Genomic DNA, 21,992 nt, shown 5'->3' with positions numbered 1-21,992 from the left:
CTAATGTTATCTAATGTAATCGAATCTAATGTAATGTAATCTAATCTAATGTAAAGTAATCTGATCTAATGTACTCTAATCGAATCTAATGTAATCTAATATTATCTGATCTAATCTGAGGTAATCTAATGTAATGTAATCTAGCATAATGTAATCTAATGTAATGTAATGTAATGTAATCTAATCTGATCTAATGTAATGCAATGTAATCTAATGTAATGTAATCTAATGTAACGTAATGTAATCTAAGGAAATCTAATCTAATTAATGTAATCTAATGTACTCTAACCTAATCTAACGTAATGTAATTTAATCTAATATAATCTAATTTACTCTAACCTAATCTAATGTAATATAATCTAATCTAATGTATTGTAATCTAATCTAATGCAATCTAATGTAATGTAATCTAATCTAATGTAATCTAATCTAATGTAATGTAGTCTAATGTTATCTAATGTAATCGAATCTAATGTAATGTATGTAATGTAATCTAATGTAATGTAATCTAATCTAATCTAATGTAATCAAATCTAATCCAATGTACTCTAATCTAACCTAATGTAATCTAATCTAATCTAATCTAATGTACTGTAATCTAATGTAATCTAATGTAATGTAGTGTAGTGTAATGTAATGTATTCTAATCTAATTTAATGTAATCTAATGGAATGTAACCTAATGTAATCGAATCTAATGTAATCTACTGTAATGTAATGTAATCTAATCTAATGTAATCTAATGTAGTGTAATCTAATCTAATGTAATGTAATCTAATGTAATATAATATAATCTAATGTAATATAATGTAATGTAATGTAATCTAATCTAAACTAATGTAATCGAATCTAATGTAATCTAATCTAATGAAATCTAATCTAATCTAATCTAATCTAATCTCATGCAATGTAATCTAATGTTTTCTAATGTAATCTAATCTAATGTACTCTAATCTAATCTAATGTAATCGAAAGTAATGTAATCTAATGTAATGTAATCTAATGTAATCGAATGTAATGCAATCTAAAGGAAAGTAATCTAATCTAATGTAATGGAATCTCATGAAATGTAATCTAATCTAATCTAATCTAATCTAATGGAATGTAATCTAATCTAATGTAATGTAATCTAATGTAATCTAATCTAATCTAATGTATTTAACTCTAATGTAATGCAAATTAATATAATCTGATCTAATCTGATGTAATCTAATGTAATGTATTCTAATATAATGTAATCTAATGTAATGTAATCTAATGTAATGTAGTGTAGTGTAATGTAATGTAATCTAATCGAATCTGTTGTAATCTAATCTAATGTAATCCATTCTAATGTAATCTAATCTACATTGAATCCATCATTAGAATTTGATTCAATGATTCAACGAAAGTTGTTTGTTTCATTGAATGAAAGCGTTAAGCTCATCATTGACTGATGAGAGTAGCTCTGCTCATTGAATTAACACGTGCAGTTTGGTTCATGGAGTGAATGTGTGCAGTTTGATTGAGACAATGTGTCATAGCTTGTGACTTTGAATGAATGAGTAGCTGACTTCATTGAATTGACAAATGCAGTTTGCTTCATGAACTAAATGTGTGCAATTTGTTTGGATGAATCAATGCGTTAAGAGTACCTTCATTGAATTATCATGTGCAGTCTGTTTCGTTGAATGAATGAGTGTAGTAGGATTGACTCAATAAGTGAGTTAGGTTTGTTCGAATGAAACAAGGAATAAGGTTTGATTCATTGAATCAATGATTCTAGTTTGATTCAATGATTCAATCAATGCAGTTTGTTTCATGAAATGAAAACGGTGAGCTTGACACATCGAATGAATGAGAGAAGCTCTATTCATTGAATTAAGACGGGCAGTTTGGTTCAACTAGTAAACGTGTGCAGTTTGACAGAGACAATGCGTGAAACTTGTGCCATTGAATGAATGAGAGTAGCTCTACTCATTGAATTGACAAATGCAGCCTCTTTCATTGAATATGCAATGAATATGCAGTTTGGTTCACTAAATAAGGGAGGTAGGTTTGTTCCATTGAAACAAGGTTTGATTCATTGAATTCATTGTTTGATTCAATGATTCAATGAATGCAGTTTGTTTCTTTGAATGAAAGCGTTAAGCTTGCCGCATTGAATGAATGAGAGAAGCTCGACTCATTGATTTAAGACGTGCAGTCTGTATCATGAGTGCAGCATGCTCCATTGAATGAATGCGCTTTGCTCGTGGCATTGAATGAATGGCTGGAGCACGACTCTTTTAATTAAGACACACAAAGCATTTCATTGAATGAATGGGTGCAGTTTGATTCACGACGTAAATGAGTTAAGTTTGTTCGATGGAATCCATTAATACTGTTTGATTCATTGAGTCAATGATGGCAGTTTGACTCGATTCAATGAAGCATTTGGTTTCATTGAATGAAAGTGCTAAGCTCGAGAAAGTGAATAAAAAAGAAAAGCTGTACTCATTGAATTAACACGTGCACTCTGTTTCATTTAATGAATGCATGCATTTTTTATCATTGCATGAACACGTGCAGTTTCTTTCATTGAATGAATGGCAAAAGCTAGATTCATTGGAATAGGACTTACAGTGTACCTCATCGAATGGATGTTTGCAGTTAGATTCATTAATTGCGTTTAGTTTGTGGATTTGAATGAATGAAGGAACCTCTACTCTAATCTAATCAAATCTAATGTAATCTAATCAAATGTAATGTAATCTTATGAAATCTAATCTAATCTAATGTAATGTAATGTAAACTAATCTAATGTCATCTAATGTAATGTAATCTAATCTAATGTAATCTAATGTAATGTAGTGTAGTGTAATGTAATGTAATCTAATCTAATTTAATGTAATCTAATGGAATGTAACCTAATGTAATCTAATGTAATGTAATGTAATCTAATCTAAATTAATGTAATCGAATCTAATGTAATCTAATCTAATGAAATCTAATCTAATCTAATCTAACCTAATGCAATGTAATCTAATGTTTTCTAATGTAATCTAATCTAATGTACTCTAATCTAATCTAATGTAATCGAATGTAATGTAATCTAATGTAATGTAATCTAATGTAATCGAATGTAATGCAATCTAAAGGAAAGTAATCTAATCTAATGTAATGGAATCTCATGAAATGTAATCTAATCTAATCTAATCTAATCTAATGGAATGTAATCTAATCTAATGTAATGTAATCTAATCTAATCTAATCTAATCTAATGTTTTTAACTCTAATGTAATGCAAATTAATATAATCTGATCTAATCTGATGTAATCTAATGTAATGTATTCTAATATAATGTAATCTAATGTAATGTAATCTAATGTAATGTAGTGTAGTGTAATGTAATGTAATCTAATCGAATCTGTTGTAATCTAATCTAATGTAATCCATTCTAATGTAATCTAATCTACATTGAATACATCATTAGAATTTGATTCAATGATTCAACGAAAGTTGTTTGTTTCATTGAATGAAAGCGTTAAGCTCATCATTGACTGATGAGAGAAGCTCTGCTCATTGAATTAACACGTGCAGTTTGGTTCATGGAGTGAATGTGTGCAGTTTGATTGAGACAATGTGTCATAGCTTGTGACTTTGAATGAATGAGTAGCTGACTTCATTGAATTGACAAATGCAGTTTGCTTCATGAACTAAATGTGTGCAATTTGTTTGGTTGAATCAATGCGTTAAGAGTACCTTCATTGAATTATCATGTGCAGTCTGTTTCGTTGAATGAATGAGTGTAGTAGGATTGACTCAATAAGTGAGTTAGGTTTGTTCGAATGAAACAAGGAATAAGGTTTGATTCATTGAATCAATGATTCTAGTTTGATTCAATCAATGCAGTTTGTTTCATGAAATGAAAACGGTGAGCTTGACACATCGAATGAATGAGAGAAGCTCTATTCATTGAATTAAGACGGGCAGTTTGGTTCATCTAGTAAACGTGTGCAGCTTGACAGAGACAATGCGTGAAACTTGTGCCATTGAATGAATGAGAGTAGCTTTACTCATTGAATTGACAAATGCAGAATCTTTCATTGAATAGGCAACGAATATGCAGTTTGGTTCACTAAATAAGGGAGGTAGGTTTGTTCCATTGAAACAATGTTTGATTCATTGAATTCATTGTTTGATTCAATGAATTCATTGTTTGATTCAATGATTCAATGAATGCAGTTTGTTTCTTTGAATGAAAGCGTTAAGCTTGCCGCATTGAATGAATGAGAGAAGCTCGACTCATTGATTTAAGACGTGCAGTCTGTATCATGAGTGCAGCATGCTCCATTGAATGAATGCGCTTTGCTCGTGGCATTGAATGAATGGCTGGAGCACGACTCTTTTAATTAAGACACAAAAAGCATTTCATTGAATGAATGGGTGCAGTTTGATTCACGACGTATATGAATTAAGTTTGTTCGATGGAATCCATTAATACTGTTTGATTCATTGAGTCAATGATGGCAGTTTGACTCAATGATTCAATGAAGCATTTGGTTTCATTGAATGAAAGTGCTAAGCTCGAGAAAGTGAATAAAAAAGAAAAGCTGTACTCATTGAATTAACACGTGCACTCTGTTTCATTTAATGAATGCATGCAATTTTTAACATTGCATGAACACGTGCAGTTTCTTTCATTGAATGAATGGCAAAAGCTAGATTCATTGGAATAGGACTTACAGTGTACCTCATCGAATGAATGTTTGCAGTTAGATTCATTCATTGCGTTTAGTTTGTGGATTTGAATGAATGAAAGAACCTCTACTCTAATCTAATCAAATCTAATGTAATCTAATCAAATGTAATGTAATCTTATGAAATCTAATCTAATCTAATGTAATGTAATGTAAACTAATCTAATGTCATCTAATGTAATGTAATCTAATGTAATCTAATCTAATGTAATCTAATCTAATCTAATGTACTCTAATATACTGTAATTTAATGTAATCTAATGTAATGTAGTGTAGTGTAATGTAATGTAATCTAATCTAATTTAATGTAATCTAATGGAATGTAACCTAATGTAATCGAATCTAATGTAGTGTAATCTAATCTAATCTAATGTAATCTAATGTAATATAATATAATCTAATGTAATATAACGTAATGTAATCTAATCTAATCTAAACTAATGTAATCGAATCTAATGTAATATAATCTAATGAAATCTAATCTAATCTAATCTAATGCAATGTAATCTAATGTTTTCTAATGTAATCTAATCTAATGTACTCTAATCTAATCTAATGTAATCGAATGTAATGTAATCTAATCTAATGTAATCTAATGTAAAGTAATCTAATGCAATCTAATCTAATCTAATCTAATGTACTCAACTCTAATGTAATGCAAACTAATATAATCTGATCTAATCTGATGTAATCTAATATAATGTAATCTAATGCAATGTAATCGAATGTAATGCAATCTAAAGGAAAGTAATCTAATCTAATGTAATGGAATCTCATGAAATGTAATCTAATCTAATCGAATCTAATCTAATCTAATGGAATGTAATCTAATCTAATGAAATGTAATCTAATGTAATCTAATCTAATCTAATCTAATGTATTTAACTCTAATGTAATGCAAACTAATATAATCTGATCTAACCTGATGTAATCTAATGTAATGTATTCTAATATAATGTAATCTAATGTAATGTAATCGAATGTAATGTAATCTAATGTAATGTAATCTAATCTAAACTAATGTAATCTAATGAAATCTAATCTAATCTAATGCAATGCAATGTAATCTAATGTTATCTAATGTAATCGAATCTAATGTAATGTAATCTAATCTAATGTAAAGTAATCTGATCTAATGTACTCTAATCGAATCTAATGTAATCTAATATTATCTGATCTAATCTGAGGTAATCTAATGTAATGTAATCTAGCATAATGTAATCTAATGTAATGTAATGTAATGTAATCTAATCTGATCTAATGTAATGCAATGTAATCTAATGTAATGTAATCTAATGTAACGTAATGTAATCTAAGGAAATCTAATCTAATTAATGTAATCTAATGTACTCTAACCTAATCTAACGTAATGTAATTTAATCTAATATAATCTAATTTACTCTAACCTAATCTAATGTAATATAATCTAATCTAATGTATTGTAATCTAATCTAATGCAATCTAATGTAATGTAATCTAATCTAATGTAATCTAATCTAATGTAATGTAGTCTAATGTTATCTAATGTAATCGAATCTAATGTAATGTATGTAATGTAATCTAATGTAATGTAATCTAATCTAATCTAATGTAATCAAATCTAATCCAATGTACTCTAATCTAACCTAATGTAATCTAATCTAATCTAATCTAATGTACTGTAATCTAATGTAATCTAATGTAATGTAGTGTAGTGTAATGTAATGTATTCTAATCTAATTTAATGTAATCTAATGGAATGTAACCTAATGTAATCGAATCTAATGTAATCTACTGTAATGTAATGTAATCTAATCTAATGTAATCTAATGTAGTGTAATCTAATCTAATGTAATGTAATCTAATGTAATATAATATAATCTAATGTAATATAATGTAATGTAATGTAATCTAATCTAAACTAATGTAATCGAATCTAATGTAATCTAATCTAATGAAATCTAATCTAATCTAATCTAATCTAATCTAATGCAATGTAATCTAATGTTTTCTAATGTAATCTAATCTAATGTACTCTAATCTAATCTAATGTAATCGAAAGTAATGTAATCTAATGTAATGTAATCTAATGTAATCGAATGTAATGCAATCTAAAGGAAAGTAATCTAATCTAATGTAATGGAATCTCATGAAATGTAATCTAATCTAATCTAATCTAATCTAATGGAATGTAATCTAATCTAATGTAATGTAATCTAATGTAATCTAATCTAATCTAATGTATTTAACTCTAATGTAATGCAAATTAATATAATCTGATCTAATCTGATGTAATCTAATGTAATGTATTCTAATATAATGTAATCTAATGTAATGTAATCTAATGTAATGTAGTGTAGTGTAATGTAATGTAATCTAATCGAATCTGTTGTAATCTAATCTAATGTAATCCATTCTAATGTAATCTAATCTACATTGAATCCATCATTAGAATTTGATTCAATGATTCAACGAAAGTTGTTTGTTTCATTGAATGAAAGCGTTAAGCTCATCATTGACTGATGAGAGTAGCTCTGCTCATTGAATTAACACGTGCAGTTTGGTTCATGGAGTGAATGTGTGCAGTTTGATTGAGACAATGTGTCATAGCTTGTGACTTTGAATGAATGAGTAGCTGACTTCATTGAATTGACAAATGCAGTTTGCTTCATGAACTAAATGTGTGCAATTTGTTTGGATGAATCAATGCGTTAAGAGTACCTTCATTGAATTATCATGTGCAGTCTGTTTCGTTGAATGAATGAGTGTAGTAGGATTGACTCAATAAGTGAGTTAGGTTTGTTCGAATGAAACAAGGAATAAGGTTTGATTCATTGAATCAATGATTCTAGTTTGATTCAATGATTCAATCAATGCAGTTTGTTTCATGAAATGAAAACGGTGAGCTTGACACATCGAATGAATGAGAGAAGCTCTATTCATTGAATTAAGACGGGCAGTTTGGTTCAACTAGTAAACGTGTGCAGTTTGACAGAGACAATGCGTGAAACTTGTGCCATTGAATGAATGAGAGTAGCTCTACTCATTGAATTGACAAATGCAGCCTCTTTCATTGAATATGCAATGAATATGCAGTTTGGTTCACTAAATAAGGGAGGTAGGTTTGTTCCATTGAAACAAGGTTTGATTCATTGAATTCATTGTTTGATTCAATGATTCAATGAATGCAGTTTGTTTCTTTGAATGAAAGCGTTAAGCTTGCCGCATTGAATGAATGAGAGAAGCTCGACTCATTGATTTAAGACGTGCAGTCTGTATCATGAGTGCAGCATGCTCCATTGAATGAATGCGCTTTGCTCGTGGCATTGAATGAATGGCTGGAGCACGACTCTTTTAATTAAGACACACAAAGCATTTCATTGAATGAATGGGTGCAGTTTGATTCACGACGTAAATGAGTTAAGTTTGTTCGATGGAATCCATTAATACTGTTTGATTCATTGAGTCAATGATGGCAGTTTGACTCGATTCAATGAAGCATTTGGTTTCATTGAATGAAAGTGCTAAGCTCGAGAAAGTGAATAAAAAAGAAAAGCTGTACTCATTGAATTAACACGTGCACTCTGTTTCATTTAATGAATGCATGCATTTTTTATCATTGCATGAACACGTGCAGTTTCTTTCATTGAATGAATGGCAAAAGCTAGATTCATTGGAATAGGACTTACAGTGTACCTCATCGAATGGATGTTTGCAGTTAGATTCATTAATTGCGTTTAGTTTGTGGATTTGAATGAATGAAGGAACCTCTACTCTAATCTAATCAAATCTAATGTAATCTAATCAAATGTAATGTAATCTTATGAAATCTAATCTAATCTAATGTAATGTAATGTAAACTAATCTAATGTCATCTAATGTAATGTAATCTAATGTAATCTAATCTAATGTAATCTAATGTAATGTAGTGTAGTGTAATGTAATGTAATCTAATCTAATTTAATGTAATCTAATGGAATGTAACCTAATGTAATCGAATCTAATGTAATCTAATGTAATGTAATGTAATCTAATCTAAATTAATGTAATCGAATCTAATGTAATCTAATCTAATGAAATCTAATCTAATCTAATCTAACCTAATGCAATGTAATCTAATGTTTTCTAATGTAATCTAATCTAATGTACTCTAATCTAATCTAATGTAATCGAATGTAATGTAATCTAATGTAATCGAATGTAATGCAATCTAAAGGAAAGTAATCTAATCTAATGTAATGGAATCTCATGAAATGTAATCTAATCTAATCTAATCTAATCTAATGGAATGTAATCTAATCTAATGTAATGTAATCTAATCTAATCTAATCTAATCTAATGTTTTTAACTCTAATGTAATGCAAATTAATATAATCTGATCTAATCTGATGTAATCTAATGTAATGTATTCTAATATAATGTAATCTAATGTAATGTAATCTAATGTAATGTAGTGTAGTGTAATATAATGTAATCTAATCGAATCTGTTGTAATCTAATCTAATGTAATCCATTCTAATGTAATCTAATCTACATTGAATCCATCATTAGAATTTGATTCAATGATTCAACGAAAGTTGTTTGTTTCATTGAATGAAAGCGTTAAGCTCATCATTGACTGATGAGAGAAGCTCTGCTCATTGAATTAACACGTGCAGTTTGGTTCATGGAGTGAATGTGTGCAGTTTGATTGAGACAATGTGTCATAGCTTGTGACTTTGAATGAATGAGTAGCTGACTTCATTGAATTGACAAATGCAGTTTGCTTCATGAACTAAATGTGTGCAATTTGTTTGGTTGAATCAATGCGTTAAGAGTACCTTCATTGAATTATCATGTGCAGTCTGTTTCGTTGAATGAATGAGTGTAGTAGGATTGACTCAATAAGTGAGTTAGGTTTGTTCGAATGAAACAAGGAATAAGGTTTGATTCATTGAATCAATGATTCTAGTTTGATTCAATCAATGCAGTTTGTTTCATGAAATGAAAACGGTGAGCTTGACACATCGAATGAATGAGAGAAGCTCTATTCATTGAATTAAGACGGGCAGTTTGGTTCATCTAGTAAACGTGTGCAGCTTGACAGAGACAATGCGTGAAACTTGTGCCATTGAATGAATGAGAGTAGCTTTACTCATTGAATTGACAAATGCAGAATCTTTCATTGAATAGGCAACGAATATGCAGTTTGGTTCACTAAATAAGGGAGGTAGGTTTGTTCCATTGAAACAATGTTTGATTCATTGAATTCATTGTTTGATTCAATGAATTCATTGTTTGATTCAATGATTCAATGAATGCAGTTTGTTTCTTTGAATGAAAGCGTTAAGCTTGCCGCATTGAATGAATGAGAGAAGCTCGACTCATTGATTTAAGACGTGCAGTCTGTATCATGAGTGCAGCATGCTCCATTGAATGAATGCGCTTTGCTCGTGGCATTGAATGAATGGCTGGAGCACGACTCTTTTAATTAAGACACAAAAAGCATTTCATTGAATGAATGGGTGCAGTTTGATTCACGACGTATATGAATTAAGTTTGTTCGATGGAATCCATTAATACTGTTTGATTCATTGAGTCAATGATGGCAGTTTGACTCAATGATTCAATGAAGCATTTGGTTTCATTGAATGAAAGTGCTAAGCTCGAGAAAGTGAATAAAAAAGAAAAGCTGTACTCATTGAATTAACACGTGCACTCTGTTTCATTTAATGAATGCATGCAATTTTTATCATTGCATGAACACGTGCAGTTTCTTTCATTGAATGAATGGCAAAAGCTAGATTCATTGGAATAGGACTTACAGTGTACCTCATCGAATGAATGTTTGCAGTTAGATTCATTCATTGCGTTTAGTTTGTGGATTTGAATGAATGAAAGAACCTCTACTCTAATCTAATCAAATCTAATGTAATCTAATCAAATGTAATGTAATCTTATGAAATCTAATCTAATCTAATGTAATGTAATGTAAACTAATCTAATGTCATCTAATGTAATGTAATCTAATGTAATCTAATCTAATGTAATCTAATCTAATCTAATGTACTCTAATATACTGTAATTTAATGTAATCTAATGTAATGTAGTGTAGTGTAATGTAATGTAATCTAATCTAATTTAATGTAATCTAATGGAATGTAACCTAATGTAATCGAATCTAATGTAGTGTAATCTAATCTAATCTAATGTAATCTAATGTAATATAATATAATCTAATGTAATATAACGTAATGTAATCTAATCTAATCTAAACTAATGTAATCGAATCTAATGTAATATAATCTAATGAAATCTAATCTAATCTAATCTAATGCAATGTAATCTAATGTTTTCTAATGTAATCTAATCTAATGTACTCTAATCTAATCTAATGTAATCGAATGTAATGTAATCTAATCTAATGTAATCTAATGTAAAGTAATCTAATGCAATCTAATCTAATCTAATCTAATGTACTCAACTCTAATGTAATGCAAACTAATATAATCTGATCTAATCTGATGTAATCTAATATAATGTAATCTAATGCAATGTAATCGAATGTAATGCAATCTAAAGGAAAGTAATCTAATCTAATGTAATGGAATCTCATGAAATGTAATCTAATCTAATCGAATCTAATCTAATCTAATGGAATGTAATCTAATCTAATGAAATGTAATCTAATGTAATCTAATCTAATCTAATCTAATGTATTTAACTCTAATGTAATGCAAACTAATATAATCTGATCTAACCTGATGTAATCTAATGTAATGTATTCTAATATAATGTAATCTAATGTAATGTAATCGAATGTAATGTAATCTAATGTAATGTAATCTAATCTAAACTAATGTAATCTAATGAAATCTAATCTAATCTAATGCAATGCAATGTAATCTAATGTTATCTAATGTAATCGAATCTAATGTAATGTAATCTAATCTAATGTAAAGTAATCTGATCTAATGTACTCTAATCGAATCTAATGTAATCTAATATTATCTGATCTAATCTGAGGTAATCTAATGTAATGTAATCTAGCATAATGTAATCTAATGTAATGTAATGTAATGTAATCTAATCTGATCTAATGTAATGCAATGTAATCTAATGTAATGTAATCTAATGTAACGTAATGTAATCTAAGGAAATCTAATCTAATTAATGTAATCTAATGTACTCTAACCTAATCTAACGTAATGTAATTTAATCTAATATAATCTAATTTACTCTAACCTAATCTAATGTAATATAATCTAATCTAATGTATTGTAATCTAATCTAATGCAATCTAATGTAATGTAATCTAATCTAATGTAATCTAATCTAATGTAATGTAGTCTAATGTTATCTAATGTAATCGAATCTAATGTAATGTATGTAATGTAATCTAATGTAATGTAATCTAATCTAATCTAATGTAATCAAATCTAATCCAATGTACTCTAATCTAACCTAATGTAATCTAATCTAATCTAATCTAATGTACTGTAATCTAATGTAATCTAATGTAATGTAGTGTAGTGTAATGTAATGTATTCTAATCTAATTTAATGTAATCTAATGGAATGTAACCTAATGTAATCGAATCTAATGTAATCTACTGTAATGTAATGTAATCTAATCTAATGTAATCTAATGTAGTGTAATCTAATCTAATCTAATGTAATCTAATGTAATATAATATAATCTAATGTAATATAATGTAATGTAATGTAATCTAATCTAAACTAATGTAATCGAATCTAATGTAATCTAATCTAATGAAATCTAATCTAATCTAATCTAATCTAATCTAATGCAATGTAATCTAATGTTTTCTAATGTAATCTAATCTAATGTACTCTAATCTAATCTAATGTAATCGAAAGTAATGTAATCTAATGTAATGTAATCTAATGTAATCGAATGTAATGCAATCTAAAGGAAAGTAATCTAATCTAATGTAATGGAATCTCATGAAATGTAATCTAATCTAATCTAATCTAATCTAATGGAATGTAATCTAATCTAATGTAATGTAATCTAATGTAATCTAATCTAATCTAATGTATTTAACTCTAATGTAATGCAAATTAATATAATCTGATCTAATCTGATGTAATCTAATGTAATGTATTCTAATATAATGTAATCTAATGTAATGTAATCTAATGTAATGTAGTGTAGTGTAATGTAATGTAATCTAATCGAATCTGTTGTAATCTAATCTAATGTAATCCATTCTAATGTAATCTAATCTACATTGAATCCATCATTAGAATTTGATTCAATGATTCAACGAAAGTTGTTTGTTTCATTGAATGAAAGCGTTAAGCTCATCATTGACTGATGAGAGTAGCTCTGCTCATTGAATTAACACGTGCAGTTTGGTTCATGGAGTGAATGTGTGCAGTTTGATTGAGACAATGTGTCATAGCTTGTGACTTTGAATGAATGAGTAGCTGACTTCATTGAATTGACAAATGCAGTTTGCTTCATGAACTAAATGTGTGCAATTTGTTTGGATGAATCAATGCGTTAAGAGTACCTTCATTGAATTATCATGTGCAGTCTGTTTCGTTGAATGAATGAGTGTAGTAGGATTGACTCAATAAGTGAGTTAGGTTTGTTCGAATGAAACAAGGAATAAGGTTTGATTCATTGAATCAATGATTCTAGTTTGATTCAATGATTCAATCAATGCAGTTTGTTTCATGAAATGAAAACGGTGAGCTTGACACATCGAATGAATGAGAGAAGCTCTATTCATTGAATTAAGACGGGCAGTTTGGTTCAACTAGTAAACGTGTGCAGTTTGACAGAGACAATGCGTGAAACTTGTGCCATTGAATGAATGAGAGTAGCTCTACTCATTGAATTGACAAATGCAGCCTCTTTCATTGAATATGCAATGAATATGCAGTTTGGTTCACTAAATAAGGGAGGTAGGTTTGTTCCATTGAAACAAGGTTTGATTCATTGAATTCATTGTTTGATTCAATGATTCAATGAATGCAGTTTGTTTCTTTGAATGAAAGCGTTAAGCTTGCCGCATTGAATGAATGAGAGAAGCTCGACTCATTGATTTAAGACGTGCAGTCTGTATCATGAGTGCAGCATGCTCCATTGAATGAATGCGCTTTGCTCGTGGCATTGAATGAATGGCTGGAGCACGACTCTTTTAATTAAGACACACAAAGCATTTCATTGAATGAATGGGTGCAGTTTGATTCACGACGTAAATGAGTTAAGTTTGTTCGATGGAATCCATTAATACTGTTTGATTCATTGAGTCAATGATGGCAGTTTGACTCGATTCAATGAAGCATTTGGTTTCATTGAATGAAAGTGCTAAGCTCGAGAAAGTGAATAAAAAAGAAAAGCTGTACTCATTGAATTAACACGTGCACTCTGTTTCATTTAATGAATGCATGCATTTTTTATCATTGCATGAACACGTGCAGTTTCTTTCATTGAATGAATGGCAAAAGCTAGATTCATTGGAATAGGACTTACAGTGTACCTCATCGAATGGATGTTTGCAGTTAGATTCATTAATTGCGTTTAGTTTGTGGATTTGAATGAATGAAGGAACCTCTACTCTAATCTAATCAAATCTAATGTAATCTAATCAAATGTAATGTAATCTTATGAAATCTAATCTAATCTAATGTAATGTAATGTAAACTAATCTAATGTCATCTAATGTAATGTAATCTAATGTAATCTAATCTAATGTAATCTAATGTAATGTAGTGTAGTGTAATGTAATGTAATCTAATCTAATTTAATGTAATCTAATGGAATGTAACCTAATGTAATCGAATCTAATGTAATCTAATGTAATGTAATCTAATCTAATCTAAATTAATGTAATCGAATCTAATGTAATCTAATCTAATGAAATCTCATCTAATCTAATCTAACCTAATGCAATGTAATCTAATGTTTTCTAATGTAATCTAATCTAATGTACTCTAATCTAATCTAATGTAATCGAATGTAATGTAATCTAATGTAATGTAATCTAATGTAATCGAATGTAATGCAATCTAAAGGAAAGTAATCTAATCTAATGTAATGGAATCTCATGAAATGTAATCTAATCTAATCTAATCTAATCTAATGGAATGTAATCTAATCTAATGTAATGTAATCTAATCTAATCTAATCTAATCTAATGTTTTTAACTCTAATGTAATGCAAATTAATATAATCTGATCTAATCTGATGTAATCTAATGTAATGTATTCTAATATAATGTAATCTAATGTAATGTAATCTAATGTAATGTAGTGTAGTGTAATGTAATGTAATCTAATCGAATCTGTTGTAATCTAATCTAATGTAATCCATTCTAATGTAATCTAATCTACATTGAATCCATCATTAGAATTTGATTCAATGATTCAACGAAAGTTGTTTGTTTCATTGAATGAAAGCGTTAAGCTCATCATTGACTGATGAGAGAAGCTCTGCTCATTGAATTAACACGTGCAGTTTGGTTCATGGAGTGAATGTGTGCAGTTTGATTGAGACAATGTGTCATAGCTTGTGACTTTGAATGAATGAGTAGCTGACTTCATTGAATTGACAAATGCAGTTTGCTTCATGAACTAAATGTGTGCAATTTGTTTGGTTGAATCAATGCGTTAAGAGTACCTTCATTGAATTATCATGTGCAGTCTGTTTCGTTGAATGAATGAGTGTAGTAGGATTGACTCAATAAGTGAGTTAGGTTTGTTCGAATGAAACAAGGAATAAGGTTTGATTCATTGAATCAATGATTCTAGTTTGATTCAATCAATGCAGTTTGTTTCATGAAATGAAAACGGTGAGCTTGACACATCGAATGAATGAGAGAAGCTCTATTCATTGAATTAAGACGGGCAGTTTGGTTCATCTAGTAAACGTGTGCAGCTTGACAGAGACAATGCGTGAAACTTGTGCCATTGAATGAATGAGAGTAGCTTTACTCATTGAATTGACAAATGCAGAATCTTTCATTGAATAGGCAACGAATATGCAGTTTGGTTCACTAAATAAGGGAGGTAGGTTTGTTCCATTGAAACAATGTTTGATTCATTGAATTCATTGTTTGATTCAATGAATTCATTGTTTGATTCAATGATTCAATGAATGCAGTTTGTTTCTTTGAATGAAAGCGTTAAGCTTGCCGCATTGAATGAATGAGAGAAGCTCGACTCATTGATTTAAGACGTGCAGTCTGTATCATGAGTGCAGCATGCTCCATTGAATGAATGCGCTTTGCTCGTGGCATTGAATGAATGGCTGGAGCACGACTCTTTTAATTAAGACACAAAAAGCATTTCATTGAATGAATGGGTGCAGTTTGATTCACGACGTATATGAATTAAGTTTGTTCGATGGAATCCATTAATACTGTTTGATTCATTGAGTCAATGATGGCAGTTTGACTCAATGATTCAATGAAGCATTTGGTTTCATTGAATGAAAGTGCTAAGCTCGAGAAAGTGAATAAAAAAGAAAAGCTGTACTCATTGAATTAACACGTGCACTCTGTTTCATTTAATGAATGCATGCAATTTTTATCATTGCATGAACACGTGCAGTTTCTTTCATTGAATGAATGGCAAAAGCTAGATTCATTGGAATAGGACTTACAGTGTACCTCATCGAATGAATGTTTGCAGTTAGATTCATTCATTGCGTTTAGTTTGTGGATTTGAATGAATGAAAGAACCTCTACTCTAATCTAATCAAATCTAATGTAATCTAATCAAATGTAATGTAATCTTATGAAATCTAATCTAATCTAATGTAATGTAATGTAAACTAATCTAATGTCATCTAATGTAATGTAATCTAATGTAATCTAATCTAATGTAATCTAATCTAATCTAATGTACTCTAATATACTGTAATTTAATGTAATCTAATGTAATGTAGTGTAGTGTAATGTAATGTAATCTAATCTAATTTAATGTAATCTAATGGAATGTAACCTAATGTAATCGAATCTAATGTAGTGTAATCTAATCTAATCTAATGTAATCTAATGTAATATAATATAATCTAATGTAATATAACGTAATGTAATCTAATCTAATCTAAACTAATGTAATCGAATCTAATGTAATATAATCTAATGAAATCTAATCTAATCTAATCTAATGCAATGTAATCTAATGTTTTCTAATGTAATCTAATCTAATGTACTCTAATCTAATCTAATGTAATCGAATGTAATGTAATCTAATCTAATGTAATCTAATGTAAAGTAATCTAATGCAATCTAATCTAATCTAATCTAATGTACTCAACTCTAATGTAATGCAAACTAATATAATCTGATCTAATCTGATGTAATCTAATATAATGTAATCTAATGCAATGTAATCGAATGTAATGCAATCTAAAGGAAAGTAATCTAATCTAATGTAATGGAATCTCATGAAATGTAATCTAATCTAATCGAATCTAATCTAATCTAATGGAATGTAATCTAATCTAATGAAATGTAATCTAATGTAATCTAATCTAATCTAATCTAATGTATTTAACTCTAATGTAATGCAAACTAATATAATCTGATCTAACCTGATGTAATCTAATGTAATGTATTCTAATATAATGTAATCTAATGTAATGTAATCGAATGTAATGTAATCTAATGTAATGTAATCTAATCTAAACTAATGTAATCTAATGAAATCTAATCTAATCTAATGCAATGCAATGTAATCTAATGTTATCTAATGTAATCGAATCTAATGTAATGTAATCTAATCTAATGTAAAGTAATCTGATCTAATGTACTCTAATCGAATCTAATGTAATCTAATATTATCTGATCTAATCTGAGGTAATCTAATGTAATGTAATCTAGCATAATGTAATCTAATGTAATGTAATGTAATGTAATCTAATCTGATCTAATGTAATGCAATGTAATCTAATGTAATGTAATCTAATGTAACGTAATGTAATCTAAGGAAATCTAATCTAATTAATGTAATCTAATGTACTCTAACCTAATCTAACGTAATGTAATTTAATCTAATATAATCTAATTTACTCTAACCTAATCTAATGTAATATAATCTAATCTAATGTATTGTAATCTAATCTAATGCAATCTAATGTAATGTAATCTAATCTAATGTAATCTAATCTAATGTAATGTAGTCTAATGTTATCTAATGTAATCGAATCTAATGTAATGTATGTAATGTAATCTAATGTAATGTAATCTAATCTAATCTAATGTAATCAAATCTAATCCAATGTACTCTAATCTAACCTAATGTAATCTAATCTAATCTAATCTAATGTACTGTAATCTAATGTAATCTAATGTAATGTAGTGTAGTGTAATGTAATGTATTCTAATCTAATTTAATGTAATCTAATGGAATGTAACCTAATGTAATCGAATCTAATGTAATCTACTGTAATGTAATGTAATCTAATCTAATGTAATCTAATGTAGTGTAATCTAATCTAATCTAATGTAATCTAATGTAATATAATATAATCTAATGTAATATAATGTAATGTAATGTAATCTAATCTAAACTAATGTAATCGAATCTAATGTAATCTAATCTAATGAAATCTAATCTAATCTAATCTAATCTAATCTAATGCAATGTAATCTAATGTTTTCTAATGTAATCTAATCTAATGTACTCTAATCTAATCTAATGTAATCGAAAGTAATGTAATCTAATGTAATGTAATCTAATGTAATCGAATGTAATGCAATCTAAAGGAAAGTAATCTAATCTAATGTAATGGAATCTCATGAAATGTAATCTAATCTAATCTAATCTAATCTAATGGAATGTAATCTAATCTAATGTAATGTAATCTAATGTAATCTAATCTAATCTAATGTATTTAACTCTAATGTAATGCAAATTAATATAATCTGATCTAATCTGATGTAATCTAATGTAATGTATTCTAATATAATGTAATCTAATGTAATGTAATCTAATGTAATGTAGTGTAGTGTAATGTAATGTAATCTAATCGAATCTGTTGTAATCTAATCTAATGTAATCCATTCTAATGTAATCTAATCTACATTGAATCCATCATTAGAATTTGATTCAATGATTCAACGAAAGTTGTTTGTTTCATTGAATGAAAGCGTTAAGCTCATCATTGACTGATGAGAGTAGCTCTGCTCATTGAATTAATACGTGCAGTTTGGTTCATGGAGTGAATGTGTGCAGTTTGATTGAGACAATGTGTCATAGCTTGTGACTTTGAATGAATGAGTAGCTGACTTCATTGAATTGACAAATGCAGTTTGCTTCATGAACTAAATGTGTGCAATTTGTTTGGATGAATCAATGCGTTAAGAGTACCTTCATTGAATTATCATGTGCAGTCTGTTTCGTTGAATGAATGAGTGTAGTAGGATTGACTCAATAAGTGAGTTAGGTTTGTTCGAATGAAACAAGGAATAAGGTTTGATTCATTGAATCAATGATTCTAGTTTGATTCAATGATTCAATCAATGCAGTTTGTTTCATGAAATGAAAACGGTGAGCTTGACACATCGAATGAATGAGAGAAGCTCTATTCATTGAATTAAGACGGGCAGTTTGGTTCAACTAGTAAACGTGTGCAGTTTGACAGAGACAATGCGTGAAACTTGTGCCATTGAATGAATGAGAGTAGCTCTACTCATTGAATTGACAAATGCAGCCTCTTTCATTGAATATGCAATGAATATGCAGTTTGGTTCACTAAATAAGGGAGTTAGGTTTGTTCCATTGAAACAAGGTTTGATTCATTGAATTCATTGTTTGATTCAATGATTCAATGAATGCAGTTTGTTTCTTTGAATGAAAGCGTTAAGCTTGCCGCATTGAATGAATGAGAGAAGCTCGACTCATTGATTTAAGACGTGCAGTCTGTATCATGAGTGCAGCATGCTCCATTGAATGAATGCGCTTTGCTCGTGGCATTGAATGAATGGCTGGAGCACGACTCTTTTAATTAAGACACACAAAGCATTTCATTGAATGAATGGGTGCAGTTTGATTCACGACGTAAATGAGTTAAGTTTGTTCGATGGAATCCATTAATACTGTTTGATTCATTGAGTCAATGATGGCAGTTTGACTCGATTCAATGAAGCATTTGGTTTCATTGAATGAAAGTGCTAAGCTCGAGAAAGTGAATAAAAAAGAAAAGCTGTACTCATTGAATTAACACGTGCACTCTGTTTCATTTAATGAATGCATGCAATTTTTATCATTGCATGAACACGTGCAGTTTCTTTCATTGAATGAATGGCAAAAGCTAGATTCATTGGAATAGGACTTACAGTGTACCTCATCGAATGAATGTTTGCAGTTAGATTCATTCATTGCGTTTAGTTTGTGGATTTGAATGAATGAAAGAACCTCTACTCTAATCTAATCAAATCTAATGTAATCTAATCAAATGTAATGTAATCTTATGAAATCTAATCTAATCTAATGTAATGTAATGTAAACTAATCTAATGTCATCTAATGTAATGTAATCTAATGTAATCTAATCTAATGTAATCTAATCTAATCTAATGTACTCTAATATACTGTAATTTAATGTAATCTAATGTAATGTAGTGTAGTGTAATGTAATGTAATCTAATCTAATTTAATGTAATCTAATGGAATGTAACCTAATGTAATCGAATCTAATGTAGTGTAATCTAATCTAATCTAATGTAATCTAATGTAATATAATATAATCTAATGTAATATAACGTAATGTAATCTAATCTAATCTAAACTAATGTAATCGAATCTAATGTAATATAATCTAATGAAATCTAATCTAATCTAATCTAATGCAATGTAATCTAATGTTTTCTAATGTAATCTAATCTAATGTACTCTAATCTAATCTAATGTAATCGAATGTAATGTAATCTAATCTAATGTAATCTAATGTAAAGTAATCTAATGCAATCTAATCTAATCTAATCTAATGTACTCAACTCTAATGTAATGCAAACTAATATAATCTGATCTAATCTGATGTAATCTAATATAATGTAATCTAATGCAATGTAATCGAATGTAATGCAATCTAAAGGAAAGTAATCTAATCTAATGTAATGGAATCTCATGAAATGTAATCTAATCTAATCGAATCTAATCTAATCTAATGGAATGTAATCTAATCTAATGAAATGTAATCTAATGTAATCTAATCTAATCTAATCTAATGTATTTAACTCTAATGTAATGCAAACTAATATAATCTGATCTAACCTGATGTAATCTAATGTAATGTATTCTAATATAATGTAATCTAATGTAATGTAATCGAATGTAATGTAATCTAATGTAATGTAATCTAATCTAAACTAATGTAATCTAATGAAATCTAATCTAATCTAATGCAATGCAATGTAATCTAATGTTATCTAATGTAATCGAATCTAATGTAATGTAATCTAATCTAATGTAAAGTAATCTGATCTAATGTACTCTAATCGAATCTAATGTAATCTAATATTATCTGATCTAATCTGAGGTAATCTAATGTAATGTAATCTAGCATAATGTAATCTAATGTAATGTAATGTAATGTAATCTAATCTGATCTAATGTAATGCAATGTAATCTAATGTAATGTAATCTAATGTAACGTAATGTAATCTAAGGAAATCTAATCTAATTAATGTAATCTAATGTACTCTAACCTAATCTAACGTAATGTAATTTAATCTAATATAATCTAATTTACTCTAACCTAATCTAATGTAATATAATCTAATCTAATGTATTGTAATCTAATCTAATGCAATCTAATGTAATGTAATCTAATCTAATGTAATCTAATCTAATGTAATGTAGTCTAATGTTATCTAATGTAATCGAATCTAATGTAATGTATGTAATGTAATCTAATGTAATGTAATCTAATCTAATCTAATGTAATCAAATCTAATCCAATGTACTCTAATCTAACCTAATGTAATCTAATCTAATCTAATCTAATGTACTGTAATCTAATGTAATCTAATGTAATGTAGTGTAGTGTAATGTAATGTATTCTAATCTAATTTAATGTAATCTAATGGAATGTAACCTAATGTAATCGAATCTAATGTAATCTACTGTAATGTAATGTAATCTAATCTAATGTAATCTAATGTAGTGTAATCTAATCTAATCTAATGTAATCTAATGTAATATAATATAATCTAATGTAATATAATGTAATGTAATGTAATCTAATCTAAACTAATGTAATCGAATCTAATGTAATCTAATCTAATGAAATCTAATCTAATCTAATCTAATCTAATCTAATGCAATGTAATC

Source organism: Chiloscyllium punctatum, chromosome 31, assembly GCF_047496795.1.
Source record: "Chiloscyllium punctatum isolate Juve2018m chromosome 31, sChiPun1.3, whole genome shotgun sequence".
Taxonomy (NCBI): domain Eukaryota; kingdom Metazoa; phylum Chordata; class Chondrichthyes; order Orectolobiformes; family Hemiscylliidae; genus Chiloscyllium; species Chiloscyllium punctatum.
The sequence above is the reverse complement of the archived record's forward strand: the minus strand, read 5'-3'. Positions refer to the sequence as shown.